This window comes from Ambystoma mexicanum, chromosome 9 (genome assembly GCF_040938575.1).
Source record: "Ambystoma mexicanum isolate Mex_15411 chromosome 9, UKY_AmexF1_1, whole genome shotgun sequence".
NCBI lineage: Eukaryota > Metazoa > Chordata > Amphibia > Caudata > Ambystomatidae > Ambystoma > Ambystoma mexicanum.
In genome coordinates this window covers 192272678-192290490 of record NC_090931.1, presented here as the reverse complement: position 1 = coordinate 192290490, position 17813 = coordinate 192272678, and the positions used below count along the sequence as shown (strand labels likewise).

At 42.9% G+C, this 17813-nt stretch overlaps 1 protein-coding gene across 4 annotated transcripts in view; it reads left to right on the top strand.

Moving 5' to 3' along the window:
• CEP164 (centrosomal protein 164) overlaps window positions 1-17813 on the top strand; it is a 586844-nt gene that overhangs the window by 399839 nt on the left and 169192 nt on the right. The window lies entirely within an intron of this gene.

The following is a 17813-nucleotide window of genomic DNA, read 5'->3' as shown; positions in this document are numbered from 1 at the left end:
TAGCTAGGGGTTCAATCGCCAAAATAAATAACAGAGGAGAAAAAGGGCAACCCTGCCTCGTGCCCCGCTTCAAACAAAACGATTCCGACACCACTCCATTAGTCTTAACGTCAGCCGTTGGACTGGCATATAAAAGAGCTACCCAGGAAATAAAATCCTCCCCCAGATTCATTTCCCTCAATACCGAGTATAAATAATTCCAATTAACTCTGTCAAAAGCTTTTTCAGCATCTAAGGACAGGATGGCTGCATCACCTACCAGTCTGTCTGCCATTTCCATGGTTAATAACAATTTCCTGATATTGCTGGACGTACGCCGACTCTTCATGAAACCAGATTGTTCTTCCCCTATCAAGACCGGCATGAACTGTCCTAAGCGTATAGCAAGAACCTTGGCCAAGATCTTGTTATCTGTATTGATAAGGCTGATAGGACGATAACTTGCTGGTTGATTGCAATCCTTATCCTTTTTTAAAAAGACCGAAATCGACGCATGATTGGTACTCTTAGGTAACAACCCAACAATTCTACTTGACACAAACATATCTCTCAGGAGTTCCAAAGCCGAGTTCGGAAGGACCCTATAAAATTCACATGGAAGGCCATCCGGCCCCGGAGATTTACCTACATTCAGCCCGGAAATTGCGCCTTTAATCTCCTCAATAGTTATCATTTCACCAAGCCTATCACGCTCAGCATTCTGGATCCTGGGCAAATTCAAATTACCAAAAAAGCTCTCACCCCTACCTGTAATACCAGCCTCATCGCCATACAGATGCTCATAAAAATCGCGGAAGATTGAGTTAATTCTAATTGGATCAAAAGTGATCCTACCCTCCTTGTCAATCATGGAAGCAATAGCCGACTCTGAGATCCTTTTTCGCAGCCGGTATGCCAGCCATCTGTCACAACGCTCCCCTTTCTCAAAATATGTACACCTAGAGTAGAACAAACTACGCTCGGACCTCATTGTCAAAAAATCTTCCATTTCTTTTTTGAGCTTTTTCAATTCAGCAAGTTTCAATTAATCTGTTGGATCGAACATCAGATCCCGAGAAATTTCACCAATACGTAAGTCAAGCTCACGCCTCTTACCTTCTTCTCTCTTCCGTTTACCACTAGACAGCCCCAAACACACACCACGCATACAGCATTTAAAGGCTTCCCATGTATTTGCCACACTGATCTCTTCTGAGCGATTCTCCTTAACAAAATAATCAGCTTCAGTTCCGATCCAAAATATCATCATCTAATAGAATAGAGGTATTCATTTTCCATGAGAAGCTTCTTTTACACTGAAATTTAAGTCTCAATTGCAACACAACAGGGGCATGATCACTCAGTACAATGTTACCAATATCGGAAGAGACCCAACTGTCTGAAACTGTCCACCAGTGAAAAACATGTCCAGTCTAGAAAACACTGCATGTGCACAGAAATAAAAACTGTATTGCCTCTTGTCCAGATGCTCAAGACGCCATATGTCCTTTAAACTATGTTCCTCTAAAATCAACCTAAGTGCCCGGTGATGATAATCACAACGAAGAACACGGCCGCTCTGACTCTTATCCATTTTTGGATCAATCACAGTATTAAAATCACCACCAAGCAGAACATTAGTATTATACAACTCTAGAATAGTCTGTGCCACCATTCTGAAAAAGGATCCATCATCCACAGTAGGAGCATACACATTGCAGAGAGTTAATAATTCCCCCTGGATCTCGATCAACAACGCAATCATTCGACCTTCTTGATCTGCAATTTTGCGTATAACTTTTATAGGTAATTTCTTTCGAAACAAAATGACCACCCCCCCCTTGATCTGGAAGTGAATGAAGAGCCAACAGCTAAACCAACCCATTCCCTCTCCAACCCAGATATTTCATCCTCCAATATATGAGTCTCCTGTAAAAAACAGATGTCAGCATGCATGTCCTGCATCATTTGAAACACTTTCTTTTTCTTGAGCAGGTTATTGATCCCATTCACATTCCAGGAGATAATACGTAGGTAATCCGAAGTCCCACCTGAGTGGGAAGTCATCATTACACTACAAATATCAAAAAAATCAAAATGAAAAGGAACACAAAAAAAATGACAAACAATAAGCAGAAAACAAAAAGAACGGACAAGGCAATGAAGTCTATTCAGCCCAAAAAGAAAATTGAAAAACATTGAGAACCATCCCCAGGACCCCTCCCTATGATGCGATAAAAGATAACTATGTGGTCAGAAAACCCTGCCAATAAAGAAAAACAATATTTGGTAATGAATGAACAACCCGAACCCCAGTCATCCCCCAAAGAAGAAACCCCACCATCAAGAGTCACATTGAAAAACACAAAAAGGTTATAGCAAACAAACACTACTTAAAAAACATACTGTCAGACCCCACCCCACACCAAATTGCACCTATCCACTAACATCGAAAGAACCGTGCAAAAACCAGTAAGGTTAGAAAAGGTAACTCCAAATGTATAAATATATATACTATGCAAGAGCACTGAGATCATACCATTCATGAATATCTAAACAGTAACATGCAACATCAATATCCGTACATCAGGCTACTCCATCACTATGGTCCAAAACCTCGATTAAATTGCAACTTCCCAATAGAAGTTAAAAGGAAAAGGGTAAAGGAACATTTGGATATCACATACACTACGTGAAGGATAGCACAGAAAAGAGAGTGCCTTCTGGTGGTTAATCTAGCCAAAGTAATTGAGCACCTGTACTAAAATCAGCTAATCTCGACCATAAGTCTGTCCCATAGTTCCCTTGGGAGACCAGATCCTTTGTGGCCACAAGGCTCGCGATGGAATGAAGATTGCCGAAATTGAAATAAAACTAACATTTTAACTTTCCAACTTCGTAATCAGTGAAGGCGTGCCAATGTGACCGCAGCGGAGTAAAAGGAGAACTGCATCCTGGGCGCCGCCGTAGTCTCAGCCAGAAATAAAATATCTCAACACATACCAATTGAGGAGCGGATGTCGGTATGCTTGTAAGATGACTGTACTTGGCTTGTGAATACCATGTGCCCCCGTGGCACAGAGCAAGGGAACCTGTGCAGCCCAGAGTGCTCCCAGGACATCCATAGCTTCCGACATGAAGGAGACAGTCCCGACAACACTGAACCCCACTTGGACAGCACATACCTTGAGCTGAAGGCGAAGATGCTGCTCTCCGTGTTCTCGGCCACGCCCGGGCGCAAGCGCCACTGGAGAGTCCGGACACGGCCATCCAAGGGGAATCGGGCCGCGCACACATCCACTCTTGACGTCTGTGGCTGGTTCCGCATTTCCGCGTTCAACGGCCGTGATGACGTACACACACACACACACGTCTCACGCCAAATTGAATGGTCCTTTCCTTACATCTAAAATCACTGCGAGCCGGGATACGAAGACGTGCAATTCCATCGAATGGTACAGTGGGGGTTCCACAATAATTTCAAATAATACGAACTGCCAAAATCCGGCGGCGCCATTTTAAAAGGCGAATATTAAAAAGAACATTGTTAAAAATAAAAAAAATAAAAATATACAAACATGGTGGGGCGGGGGGACACCAACAATGTCACTCACTGTACATGGGAGGCGCTGGAAGGCCCCTCTTGTATGTTTCCAACCAATCTAAAGCCAATGCCGGATCAGATGTGTTTCTGTCCCCATCAGGAAACACAACAGTAAGAACGTTATTTCTACTAAGAAAGGCTTTTAAAGTTAGTTGATTAGCCAATTCTTTAGCACTCCGGAAAGATCTTCTTCTAAGTAGGATCTCTTTAGGATAATCAGGATAGACATAAACAGATCTACCTTTGAATAAGGCTTTCCCAGCCTGTCTGGCAGCTTTCATCAAACATTCCTTTGATCTTATATGTAAAAAAGTGACCATAATATGCCGAGCTCTGTTCCCCAGATGTTTACCAATCCGAAAGATATTATCTATGTCTTCATTCCTGATTGCAGAGCACTGGAAACTGTTTTTAAAAATCTGTAAGACTAGGGATGGCAGGCCCTCCTCATCTCCTTCAGATTCCTCTACACCAACCAGTCTGATGTTTCTTGCTCTGATTCTCATCTCCAAATCCAAGTGTTGTTCCCTTTCAGTCTTCAAGTCAGATTGTAGGTTCTTGTATGCTTGGAAGCTGCCAGCAATCTCAGTGCTCATAGTTGAAGAGGATTTTTCCAGTTCTGTGACTCTGCCATCCAGCTGACCGGTTTTCAGATTGAGTTCAGCCATTGTCAGTTTAATATCACTGACATCCTGGGCCACCTGAAGAATGGTTTTGTAGACATCTCCAAGGCTAGGGGTTTCTTCCATCTCAGGAATTTGTTTAGATTTCTTGGAGGCTGGGTTTTCTGCTTCCCCAATCTTTTTCTTGGAGCTCATTATAATTTCAATATAAATAGCTACAGGGAGAGGTCCAGAGCAGTTAAGTTAAGCTGCTACTCCACCGCCAGCCATTCTAGCCTGGCCTGACTTTTTTACAGTGAAGTGAAGCCTTCAGCTTCACTACAGTGGGCATTGTTAACATGTGAACGGAGGATAGCACAGGGGCAACATGCAGGTCTTGCAAGCATCCGGATCTGTGCTTAGAAACCTAACTCAGGTATGGTATTAGGCGCGTTATGAAAAAAAACAATTAAATAAACATAAACATGTTATGGGAAAACTGACTAGTCCTTCAGGCTGCCAGTTCTGGGAAACTGTTTTTTCATTGCACAATGCATTTTACAATACAGTACAAAGGGGTTTCTTTTGTATGCTCCTAGACTACTCTCAAGGGGATGTTTTGGTTACCTAAGGTGTGTCTAAGAAAAGACTGGTGGCAGCAGTTACTTTTTTCCTATTTTTGACTGTACTTTTTGTTAGCCTTACCCGTTTTTTTATCGTGTTTGGCTACTAACGGTGACTAGTGTCCAAACATGGCTGTGCCACAAGTTTGTTTGTTGCTTGGCCATCTTTTCCTTTGGCCTACTTCTTGTCCTGCTAGGTTGGGAAAATCCCTTTATGGTCATGCACTTGCCTAGGAAAGGCTTGCTTTTTCGCGTGTTAGTGCATACCAAGTGCATGGGGTCCAGGAAGTGGGCTGGGACTGTGTGGTCCCAATCCACATACTGGCTCCTGAGAGTCTGGTGTGCATGCTTGCCTAAAACCCACAGTGATCCCTGATCGGACCACTGCTGGTGTGCATGTGTGTCGCAGATCTTGCCATTGGAGGGCGGAGTCTGATAACTCACCTGACTTTGGGTTAAGAAGATGTGTCCTGTAGCCATTCCAGCAGATCTGAAGAGGAGCCAAGTATCCTGTAGTAGCTGAGAAAACCGTGGAAGACCTGTGGATGATCCCTGAAGGGGCCTGGCAACCAAATCAGGCTGGAGTCCCAGTGGAACCCTGTCTGGCTACTGATCCCTGAAGGCCCTTGTAGGTGTTTCGGCCTTCTGGACCAGTAAAAAGAACTGATCCGAGCATCTTCTGGTACCCAAGCAGGTTGGAGCACGCAGAACTGTCTCTTGAACACCCAGTGGACTGACCAGCTCCAGATTGGGCTACCGTGGCAGAAGCGCTGTCGTTCCGAGTTTCGGCCCGGAACTCCAGGGCTCTTTGGCTTGTGCGACAAGTGGTCTTCCTACAAAATGCCAGCTCCCCGTCATTGTCGGGTCCTGAGATGGGAGACTTTCTTCAACTGCGACAATCGTGATGCCTGGTGTCGCTGTGCAATGGTGGCTTTCCCTGTAACTGGCTTTCCCGTGCCGGATCGAGTGTGCTGCAGCAGCGGTTCTTGCATTATTCGTCGAAGAGGTTGCACCCAACTTCCATCCACAACCGGAACTCTTCTTGCAACTGTAGCGACTGGGCACCAGCTAAGGGAACCAAAGGCGCGATAATTTACCCCAGAGGAGCCTCTGATGACACACCAAATCTGAAGTGAAATCAAAGCACAGGTGGTAAGTTGTAGCAATACCTACCTGCCCACTATCACACTTGAAAAGTTTACCTAACTTTTACACTTGTTTAGCTTTGGCACAACGTGTTTCTAAAAGCCCTCTGAAAGCTGGGAACTATTTATTCACTAAAATACTACATCTAAGTTTTGGACCCATCTTCACGTCCCAAGGACCCCTCTGCTAATTTATTCCCAACTTCTAAACTACCGGAAAGCTTTGAACATGTGGGCACAAGGCCGCATACAACTTAGGGTTGCACTTCGAAAGTTAGGATTGTAAATCCTGTGGACAGTTGGTGCTAACCTGATCACGTGCCTTCCTTTACAGATATTGGGGGGGTCGGATTGTTTAATTTTGCACCAACTACAGTGACTGTACAAATGGTATGTGTAATATGTAATGTGTTTTAATAACTAAACAAGTGTGAAATGTATTGTGATAATGTGTTTGATATTGTATGAATTATTTTGTTACACTTTGCTGAAAGGTTTGTAATAAGCCAAATGCAAATACAAATAAATGTTTTTTAGTACTTAGTATTGTGTGATATTTTTACCTGGCAATAGTAATGTTTCATGTGTTTTCTGGGCCTATAATAAATGTGTTATTTTTAAAACTGTCTAAGTGTAATGATTGGTGTTTCATTGTGTGGACTCCTTGTGGAACCCTGACCCCACTCCCCTCTCCTGAGATCTAGCCTTGGCTTCTCTTCATGCTACCTTGATTGGTTTGGCTAATCTCCCAGAAGTTGCTCCCTGTTTACAATAACAAGGGTGGCCTCCTAAACCTCCATCCACCAGGCCAGAGTGATTAGGTGTTTGGTGTTAATTTATTTATTTTATTTATTACATTTGTTATACGCCCAGACCGGGAGGTATCGCGGCGTAGTTGCCGACAATGGGTAAAACAATCTTAATATTTTAAAAGAAACAGTAAAACACAAATTATAACACATACATTTTATATACAATTGATGGGAGGGGTCTAGTGAGGGTGGGAGGTCATGGTTAGCATTAGTATTGGTTGAATAGCCAAGTTTTCAGTGTTTTTTTTCTTTTTTTTTTTTTTAACTGGGGTAGGACGTTTCATTCTTGATATTAGTAGGTAGGGTGTTCCAATGTCTGGGTGCGAGGACTTAGAAGCTGCTGCCCCCCGCTTTTTCTCTTTTATATCATGGGATTTCGAGGTTTGCATTATTGTTGCATCTGAGGAGTCTAGCGTGATTTTTCTTCATGACTGTATTAATAAGGTATTTGGGAGCTTTGTTGGTGATGCATTTATGAGTGATACTTGGGGTTTTGAAGAGTATCCTAGCTTTGATAGGGAGCCAGTGGTTGTCTCTCCTGGTGTTAGATATGTCTTCAAAGTTTTTTTATGCCTAGTGCAGCTCGGAGGGCTTTATTTTGCATAAGTTGGAGTTTGGCTATATTAGTATTGGAGGTGCCAAGGAATAGGATATTACAGTAGTCGAGCTTGGAAAGTATAAGCGCTCTTGCTAATGTGACGCAGTTCTCAGCTGTGAGGAATTTGTGACTAAAGATGTGTAGGATGTGGAGGAGGCTAGGGTGTTGACGTGTTTAGACATTGTTAGTGTAGCGTCAAGATAGACACCAAGTGTCTTGACTTGTTTAAGCACTGGGATTGTGGGGCCATCAATGATGAAACATGTATAAGTAGGCTGTAGAGAGTCAATTTTGGAGAATGATCCTAATAGAAGTAGCTCTATTTTGCCATCATTGAGACATAGCTGTTATTGGCCATCCAGTTTTGGATTAGTGAGTAGATTTTGTTGATGAGCAGCGAGTCTTGCTTGTGGTTACCTGTTAGTGGGATGAGGATCTGGGTGTCATCTGCAAAACTAGTGTAGATGACACCCATGGCATCCAAGGCTGCAAAAAGCAGCCTGGTGTAGGCGTTGTAAAGAGTGGGGATAGGCATGATCCTTGTGGGATTCTGACAGGAACTGGTATGGGCCCGGCTGATTCTTTGCCGATGGGCACTCTTGAGGTGCTATCCGCTAGGAAAGATTTTATCCAGTCGTTGGACAGGTTAAAGTTATTGGCTACTGAGGCACAGAGTTTGTCATGGTCGACCAAGTAAAAGGCTGCCGAAAGATCTAGTAGCATTAGTAGGCAGAGTTTACCTGCTTCTCTGGTGGCATCCATTTGGATTTTCAAATCGAGAAGGGCTGTCGCCGTACTGTGGTTAGGGCGGAATCCTGACTCTCGGTCCCCCATTAGGTGGTGGTGTTCTAGGTGGTTTTGTATTTGAGAGTATGCTATTTTGTCAATTATTTTCAGGAGAAATGGTACTGTGTTAATTGGTCGGTAGTTGATCGGGATTGAAGGAACAAGGGTCTTGTCTTTTTTATTTTTTTTATTTTAGGAATGGGGTTACCCATGCTTTTTTGATGTTGATACGGACCGTGTTTGAGTTGAAGGAGGCATTGACAAATTCGGTAATGATTGGTGATGGGGTAGGGACGCAGAGTTGGACTAGGTGGGATGGGAATTGGTCTTCTTAGATGCTTTGAGTTTGGCTATTATGCCTAGCACTTCTCTGTTTGAGACTGAGGTGAAGTGGAAAGGAGTGTACGGAGAGGTGTTGGATGGGTTCGCTGTTATAGTAGGAAGTATTCTTTTCTGCAGGGAGTTTTTTTACTCTCCATTTTTTGTTTTTTTAACAGCGAGATTTTTGAGGCTAAGGAGTATTGTATGGTAGTGCACCCGGCTTTGCTGACATTGTTGGGAGCTGTGACTTGACAGGGGTTCTCTAGCTCTCTGAGGATGGAGAACAGTTCTTTGCTGTCAGAGTTGGCATTGGTGATGCGATGGTTGAAAGCATTAGCTTTGTGGGCAATTATGGCTGGTTTGTAATTTTTATTGGCTGTTTCAAAGGCCTTTGCTAATTCAAGGGTGTTGGTTTTTCTGTGTAGGTGCTCTAGTGATCTTTTTATACGTCTAAGCGAGACTAGTTCTTCATTGAACCAGAAGCAAGAGCGTTTGTCTGGTTTCCGTGTTTTGGTAATGATAGGGGCGAGTGAGTCAATAGTATGGGTAAGGCTTTGTTAGTAATAGTCTGCTAGGTAGACAGGGTTGTTTGTATTTGGAATTATGTTGGCTAGTGCTGAGCTGAAAGTGGGGGAGAGATTATCAGCAGAGGGCTTTTTGATATTTCTGGTTTCAAGAGTCGGGAGACTTGGGGATGGTATGGTCAGTGATGTTATATTCCAGTGTAAAACTGATGATGAAATGGTCTGACAAGTCTATGGGAAGGATGGAGTCAATCGTGATTCGAGAGTTAAGGGTGAGGATCCAGTCCAGAGTTCTACCTTTGAAATTAGTGGGTTCATTGATAAACTGTACAAAATTCATGTCTAACATAGCTGTGTGGAAGGCTGATGCGTCCAGATCTAGAGGGTCACTATAGCCTAAATTGATGTTTACGAGGATGATGCATTTGGTGTTAGGCTTGATGAAAGGCGTTAAGAGTAGGGGGGTGTCCAAATTGGGGTGTGTTTTTGTTTGTTGTCATGTACACTATCGGGAAATTGATGGTGGTTTGGGGGTTGGGGATGAATTTAACTAATAGGAGTTTGTAGCCCTGTATTTGTTCCAATGGACATGCTCTGATTTGCAGTGAGGTTCTGGCTACTAGGGCGACTCCACCTCCTTGCGTATTGGTCCTGTCTGTCCTAAAGATGTTGTATCCTGGGTGGATAGCGAGGGCTAGGAGTGGGCCTGCAGCAGGGTGTAGTCAGGTTTCGGTGACTACCAGGATGTCAAGTTGTTGATCCACAATGAGGTCATGGATTTCTATAGCGTGTGCTCCGAGGGAACGTGCATTAATAAGTGCACCTTTGACCGTGGGGGTGGTGTCTTGGTGTGTTGGGTTCCTGGGTTGGGTGAATGGGTGGTGGTTTTGGATTTTATTGGTGGTTTGATAGGTTTTTTAGTGAAGTCTTTGAGTTGGTGATTATTGGGGGTGGTATCAAATTTGGTACACGTATCTGTGGTAGATGTGGGCTTGGTAGCTTGGTGGAGGGTTTTGGTTCTAGCTCTAAGTCTGTTTAGTCTGTTTAGTCTGGTGAGACCCAATGTGGGAGTTGTCTTATTCTTGGTCACAATCGATAAGGCGAATTTCGCTGTGTTACTCAAGCTAGGGATGGTTGGTGCTGCTGTGTTAGTGGCGTGGGTTAGAATGCTATTTTTTTAAATTTATTTTTATTTCATGTAGTTTATACACATTTTTTGAAATGTAAAAATCTCAAATCAATACTCAAATCAAGATTTTCCATTAATACACATCTTAAAAAAATGTTTTAGCAACTGTTTTTTAGCAAACAGGACAAAGAGAACGGAAAAAGAAAACGGAAAGAAAAGAAAAGGGGAAAGAAAAAAAAACTTTCTATCGTTATAGTCTGGAATATTATGTTCATCAAGTGGCCTATAACCAAAATTGTTCTTCCCACTTTGAGCAATTTCCTTTCCGGTGCCATTTACTGAGGATCGCTCTAGCAGAGATTGAAGTTGGTCTAGAAATCGCATCGTTGCCATCATCAGCGATTTGCATTCTGTGATATGTAATTGTCTCCACCAGTCTACTTGATTGTACGTCTGGTATCGGTTCATCTCTCTCCTTAAGCAGTTCTCCCGTTTGTCTTTTAATTCAGGACAACTGAGGACAAGGTGTTTTAAATTTTCCTCTTCTGCATCGCAGAATCTGCACTTTGTTTCTCAATGAAAGGTGACGTCTATTTCTCAGTATTTCCTTGATTTCAAAGGTGTTTAACCGAATTTTTAAATATAGCCTTCTTAGGCGTTTACAGGGTGCAATGATCAAGTACTTTTGCAGAGTGGAGCGCTTTTTAACTTCTGGAGGAGAGTTTTGCATGGATTTGTGATTTGTTGTTCTCTCTCCAATGTCGATCCATTCAAGATCTAGTAGCTTTCTTTTTACTGCATCAGGTTTATACCATAGTGTATTTACGTCGGTCCCCAGCTGTTTCAAAATTTCTTTACAATGATGTTTCCATTCGACTAGCGCTGATTTTTTTCTTGTATTGTCCATTAGAATTTCCAAAATCCAAATTTCCAAAGGTAGGTTTGCTTCTGTGTAGATTTTTCTGAATAACGCTAGTTTGTTCCAAGTTATTCTCGCATTTAGGGAAGAAATCCCCATTTCATATAGAATGCAGGCAGTTGGTGTACTTTGTGGAATCTGCAAAATTTTCTTCCAAAAAAATCCTTCACATCTTGTCCATGTCGTTGCGTCACATCCGAACATATTCTCTGCTCCGTATGTTAAAATCGGAGTGACTTTGCTTTCAAAAAATCTTTTTACTCGTAGGCATGAGTATTTTCCATATTTCCTTTGAATTATTGCCCCCTATGTTAGTTGTTTGGAGGAGCATAGCAATTTTCTTTTCATCGGTTTGTCGCATATGCTGGAAATAATGATTGTTCCTAGGTGTCTTGTTTGAAGCACCTTGTTCAGCTTCTTTGACCCAAGAGCCCATCTTAGTCTTTGGTTATTTTTCATCCTTCCCCTTTTGCTTTCTAGGACAAGGATTTCAGATTTTGTCACGTTAATCTCTAAACCCAGATATTTTGTAAAGGTTTCTAACACTGACAGTTTTCTTTGTAGACCAATGGGTGTACAATCCACGATGACCATATCATCAGCATATAATATATGGTGTAACTGTACTCCGTTTATCAGAGGTGGAAACTAAACCACTTTTGTCAGGGCCGCTCCAACTTCCAGTATATAGAAGTTGAAGAGCGTTGCTCCAAGGGGGCAACCCTGCTTCACTCCCCTCCCCGTTCTTAAAGGGTTTGCTAAGTTTCCCTCGTTATACAAACGTACTTTGATATGTTTCAGAATGGAGTTCTTCGATGGCTTGGATTAGACTCACGTTGCAACCTTGTTCTTTGAGTTTGGACCACAGCATTTCTCTTTTGACGCCGTTGAATGCATTTGCCATGTCTATAAACGCCAAGTAAACCTTTTGCCCTGTTCTGATGGCGTCAATTTTCAGCAGGTTCAAAATGCAGAGATTCACACTGTAGCCAACTCCTTTTATGAAGCCAGATTTTCGCTCATCGTAGATCTTTTGATCCATGCTGTAAGTTGGATAAGTAGCAAACTTGCGAACACTTTCCCCACAACGTCTAATAGAGCTATGGGCCGATAATTTATGGCAGCATTTCGAGGTCCTTTTTTGTAAATTGGAACAATGATACCTGACTTCCAGGATGAAGGAATCCGTCTTTCTGTGATTATTAGATGGAACAGGGTGTAGCAGAATTCCGACCACTCTTCAATATTCGCTTTCAAGTCTGCATTTGACAGACCATCTGCTCCTGCTGCCCTTGAGGCACTGCTTTTTTTTAATAGGTCGGATATCATCTCGATCGAAATTTTATTTCCCAGGGATTTGTTAAAGGGGCATTCCGGTAGCTTGATCTTTTTACCTTTTTAAATAGGTTTGTATAGTGGGTTTCCCACTCTTTTTCAGGTACCATTTTCGATAGTAGTGCTTTTTCCTGGTTCATCGACTCATTTATAATTGTCCGGAAGCCTCTCCAGTTCTTTTGATTCAGCGCTGTCAACATTATTTCAGCGTCTCTCTGCTCCATTCTCGCTCTGCGTTCTTTGCACCAGTTGTTATATTGATTTTTCACTTTCTTTATCATCGTCTTACATTCTGGGTTTTTTGATGCTATGATGACCCTTATTGCCTTCCTTGTCTTTTTTTTTGGGTCACCTGTGGGTCGTAGTGAAGTCTTTGATAGTTAGGTTTATTTTGATACGTCTTCTTTTTTACTTTGTATACTTCTAACAGATGTTGGTATTCAATCTTATCAGTTTGCTCATCACACTTTTGCAGTCTTAAAAGATATGTTACTGCTATGATGTCCTCGTTCCTTAGACGTGGCCTGTTCCTACCAGGTTCTAGTGAGATTTGGGGCCTCCATTGTTCCCGTTTGACTGGTTTCGACCTGTACCACTCGAGTGATACGATATTATGATCACTTTTGTTAGACATGCTTACTCTCAAAGACTCGATGTCTTTCAGTAGGTCTTCAGAGAAGAATATATAATCTAATATCGAGTTTTGAAGGCCTCTTGTCCAGGTTGATTTCACTGGGATGTCGCCCTTTGTAGCTCCATTCAGCATAATTAGATTTCTGCATGTCATTTCTTGAGCCTTTCTTTGTAGTTAAACGCTGCTTTGGGGTTATTATTTTCTATAAGTCTCATATTGAAATCCCCGCATAGAATTATGAGAGCTTTCGGGTCTCCTATTACAATTTTGTCGAAAGCCTCAAGTAAATCATCTTCGAATTTTTGATGAGTTTTAGGTGTAGTATTCCAGTATATATTTAGTAAGTGGAATGGGGAGGTCGCCATCTCGTTCCTCTCCACTGATTCGATAAAAGCTGTCTGTAGGAACGGTGAGAGACACTCTGCGAACTTCACTCTTAGGCCACATTTCCTCTTAATGAGGATTAGTTGTCCTGACATCGGGCGCCCTTTAGTTTTAGTGATAGCTGGATTAAATATACATTCAAATCCCTCAATATATGGCATTTTTGAGAGCCACGTTTCTTGCATACATAACACGTCGGCATTTGCTATCGCCTCCGGCATTGTTTTCAGGAGATTAGTGGCCTCTCGTGTTCCAAGCAGCTGTCACTAATTTTGCCTTTTGGTCATGGCATTAACTCTGTTTCGTTGCATTTAGCGATTTAGCTATCCATGCCCAATCATTACTGTCTCCCAAATCGCTTTTTTTCTTCATTCCTTGGGGACGTTGCAATCCCACCTTCAACATTTTCTACTGTTATTCTGATTTCCTTTAACCTTTTTTTCTTCATAAGTGAAAGGTGTTTTGTTGACTGTTTCTTCTGTATTCAAGTTTACATTGGCTTTCCTTCCACTCTTTGATTTTGCTGGAGACGTTAGGGTTTCAGAGCCCCTCTTTTTTTTGCGATGAGTTTGGCTCCTTTGCCTTTCTGTGTCTATCCTCTAGTAGAGCTTTTTCAGCCTCATAGATTTGATAACCAGCGTCCAGTAATCGACGCTCGCACATCATAATCGATAATACAACTTTTTTTCTCGACGATGTGCAGCAGCACACATTTTTGTTTTGTGTCGGGTATAATCTGCACTCTGTCGATTTGTGAGCTCTTTATGGAATTCAGAACAGGAATTGTTCGAAACAATTGGAGAATGGAGTATCTGTTCAGAGGAGCGTCACTTTTCCTGTTATTTTTTCAACAAGATTTCTAAATGGTTGACTCGGTAATGAAGCTTTCTGAGAGAGGGGCTTTGACTTATCCGACTGATCATCACTTTTATTTGCCGGTTTCTTCATTGAGTCACCTGACTCTTTCACTGACCCCTGTTCGGGATTCCATGGTTTATCATTCATTAAGCTTCACTCACTTTCTTCCACGTTTTTCACGTGTATTTTATTAATCGAATGAGTGCTTTTTTTCATATTCAAGAGGCTCAGCTCCTGTTTCTCTTTTAAGGTAAGGAATATTTCATTTCCACTACTCTTGACTTTTTCAGTCGTCATCGGGGAGGTAGCTTTCCCTGGTGAATCGGGCCATATAACAACCCTTTTTCCTTTCTGGACTTCTCTTTTCGTCTTCTCCTCTTCTTGTGTCGAAAGGCGTGGGGATTGTTGATAGTCACCCAGATCACCGTGACTGGTGTTCTTCTCAGTTTTCTGGTTTACCTTACTTGAACAATCGTCCTCTAACGCGTCTTCATCGGGGAAACTGTATGTTGACATGTCCAGTAGCTCTTCTATTTCTTCCTCATCAGCTGTGTTAGCCGCCAAACTACCTCTAGACTTAACTTTCGTTGTTTCCCTCAGGCGATCGCTTGCGGCCGGCTCTCTCCTCGCCTCTTCATCATTTTCTTTATCGGGTCTTGGTTCGGTGTCATTCACTGTGATGGTTAGAGTTTCGATGTTTCTGAAGAAGTTTGCAGAACTTTGCAGGTTTTTATTCTTTTGTAATTGCTAATTCTTTGTTTTTTTTTTGTTATTTTTTGTTTGTTTGCCATTTGCCACATCGTTCGATGCATTTTTTGGCAGCTTTGAGGCCTCACTCTGTGGTTTGTGTTTTTCAAAAATATCAAACCACTCTCGATATTTATTTTCTTTTGTGTCCGCTTCGGGTAAGCTTTCTTGAGGAGGGTTGTGTGAAGCACAGGCTCCTTGATCATCTACTTGGGCAGTTAATGGCTGAGTGCTAGCCTCATTTTCTCCAGAGGTACTAGCCTCATTTTCTCCAGAGGTCGAGGGAGTAACCAAAGGAACCTCGATTGCATTCTGTGTCTTTAGAACAGTAGAGGTGCTTTTACAGGCTTTATTTGTCTTTTCTTCTAGAACTTTCGCTTTTATTGGCGTGTTCTGAGCGTCTGAGATGATCATAGGATCTTCTTCGTAACAGCAGTTCTTGCAGGAGTTTGTCATGCGTCTTACTCTAGAGTCTTCGGGTGGATGTTGTTGATCTCTGGCTCTTGTTGTGATAGTCGGAGGATCGATGGCAATCGCTGTTTCCGCCAAAGAGTGATTGCTACTACAAGGTCATTTCTGATCGTTTCTACTCGCTCCTTCCTGATCTTTTTGAAGTAGTAGGAGTACCTGTTTCGTAACTTCAGCCAGAAGTCTCTTGTCTTCAGAACTGTTTTTTATAGATTCCTTGTCACTGCAACTTGTGACGTCATTTCTTTCAAGTCAATCTCCAATTTTACAATCTTGGAGTTTAGTAGAGAAATCAAGGTAGTTTTATCTTTAAAGTTCTCATTTATGTTCTCGTATAATTTCAATAAAAGTGCCACTGCTATCGTTGAAGCCGACATCAAGATAGGACTTAATTTTGAAAGTATCTTATCTAGGGCGGTAGTTATATCTTTTGAATTCTTTACTCCTCTCTTGTGTTTCGAATGTGTTCTTTGAGATGTATTCTTGTTTTTTGCAGTGACGCAAGTACTGTCCTCTGATTCAAATGGGGTTGAGCTAAGTGAGCCTTCTCTTATTTTTTTGGATGATGGAGGATCAACCTCTTCATCAGGTGGAGTTACAGTCCTGTTTTTCCCACCTTTAAAGCGTTTGGAGTAGCTACTTCCTCCTCGGAGCTCACTGTACATCTTGACCTTTTTTGCGAGGCCAGGATCTCGTCGTTTCTAACCTCAAACCTAGGAGTGTTGCGTTCGAGGCTCATTTCTTCTCGGATTCCCCTTTCTGTGTTTTTGTGTTTTTCATCAGCTCAGGCTGAAGCAGAGGGCTTCTCTCCGCACTCAATTGCGATTGCCTCCTTGGGTTAGTTATTTTGTTTTAAGCTCCACCAGATCTTTTAACACCTGGTCTGCAATGCCAAGTGAGTCTCTCGGACGTGGACGTTGCGTTGCATTTGAGTCGGTTAGACTCTCTTTCCAGACCTGGAAATGATCCCAACTATCGGCTCCTCCTCCTATTGTCTCCTCATGTCTATTGCTCAAGTTTCCTGGGATCAATATTTGGTTGAAGTTTGTCTTGTGCCTCTCTTGTGCTGGTTGAACGTCCCTACAAGCACTCGTAGGTAGAGGGCTTTTTCTTTTCACTACCGGCTTGTGCATTTCGGCAACTCTTAGCCAAGCCAATAGTTTTAGTGTAGGACCTGGTCTCTTTGGCTCTTCATGCTTTGCCGATTGAGTGGCAGAGACCGTACTTATAGGCATTCCATTTGAGTGCATATTCCATGCTTTTAGGTGGTCGACTGACGAGTGTGGATCCTCCTGATCGATCTCAGTAGTGTTGCGAAATTTATGAGGTTTGATGTATATGGTGGATTCTCTGCTTCATTATTAAGAGCATCAGACCCCGTTTTGAGTCCTTTGTTTCTTTGCTCCACCAGATTGCGCTCGTGGGCGTGAGAATCCCCTGTCATTTGACCATGAATCTCACCTGCTCCTAGTTTGGGGATATTTTTTTCTTGTAGTCCTTTAAAATCTAAGTTGGTCGCAGCAGAGGACGTTGTGTTAATCGATATTGGGTCTCGGTGGATCATGGCAGAGCAGGAAACTTCTCTGCTAGAGCTCTGCCCTCCCTCCACTCCCGTCTGTTCGCTCCTTACTGCAACGGCCCAAAGCACTACTTGTGCTTCTACTGTATAAGTGTCTGTCATTTTCATCATTGACCCCGTAACCACATCCTCCTCCATAGCGGCACCGCTTTCAAACTCGCTCTCGCTCTCACCTTCTTCAGCAGCCTCCAGCTGTAGTTGCGAGGATGCGTTCCAATCCAGCCTTCTTGCGGATCGCTTCCCTAGAGGGAGTGGTAAGGGCAGGAGAGTGGTGAGGGCGGTGAGGGGTGTTTCTTGTGTGGCTTTTCGGGCAACTTTGCTTCGGGATGGAGATATTCTATTGGGAGCTTGGCCACTTGGGGTCAATGGGGCTACACGTTGACCTTGTTTTATTTGTGCGCGTGTTTTGGCCTGGGCGCTGGTCCTCCCTGATAACGAGGTTCCAGGGAGCGCACCGCCGGACGCATGTTTATAGTAAGTTAGGAAATTCAAGCAGGCACTCTACTGCAGCGAGATGCAGAATTTCTTTCCCCCAAGGGCGCGCAGCCTCCATGGGGCGCCGCAAACCCCAAGGAACACAGGCAACTCGCTCTGTTCGGCGAACGGGGTAATCCTTTCACTGTATTAGATCCGGCCCAAGAACTCTGAAAGCCCGCGCACACAGCGCTAAACAGCGCTAAACATCCACAAAACAGCCTCTTCCCTATACACCACTATTTTTGTGTGCAGTAGGAAAGGGGAATGGGGTAGTGGAGTGGAGGGAAGG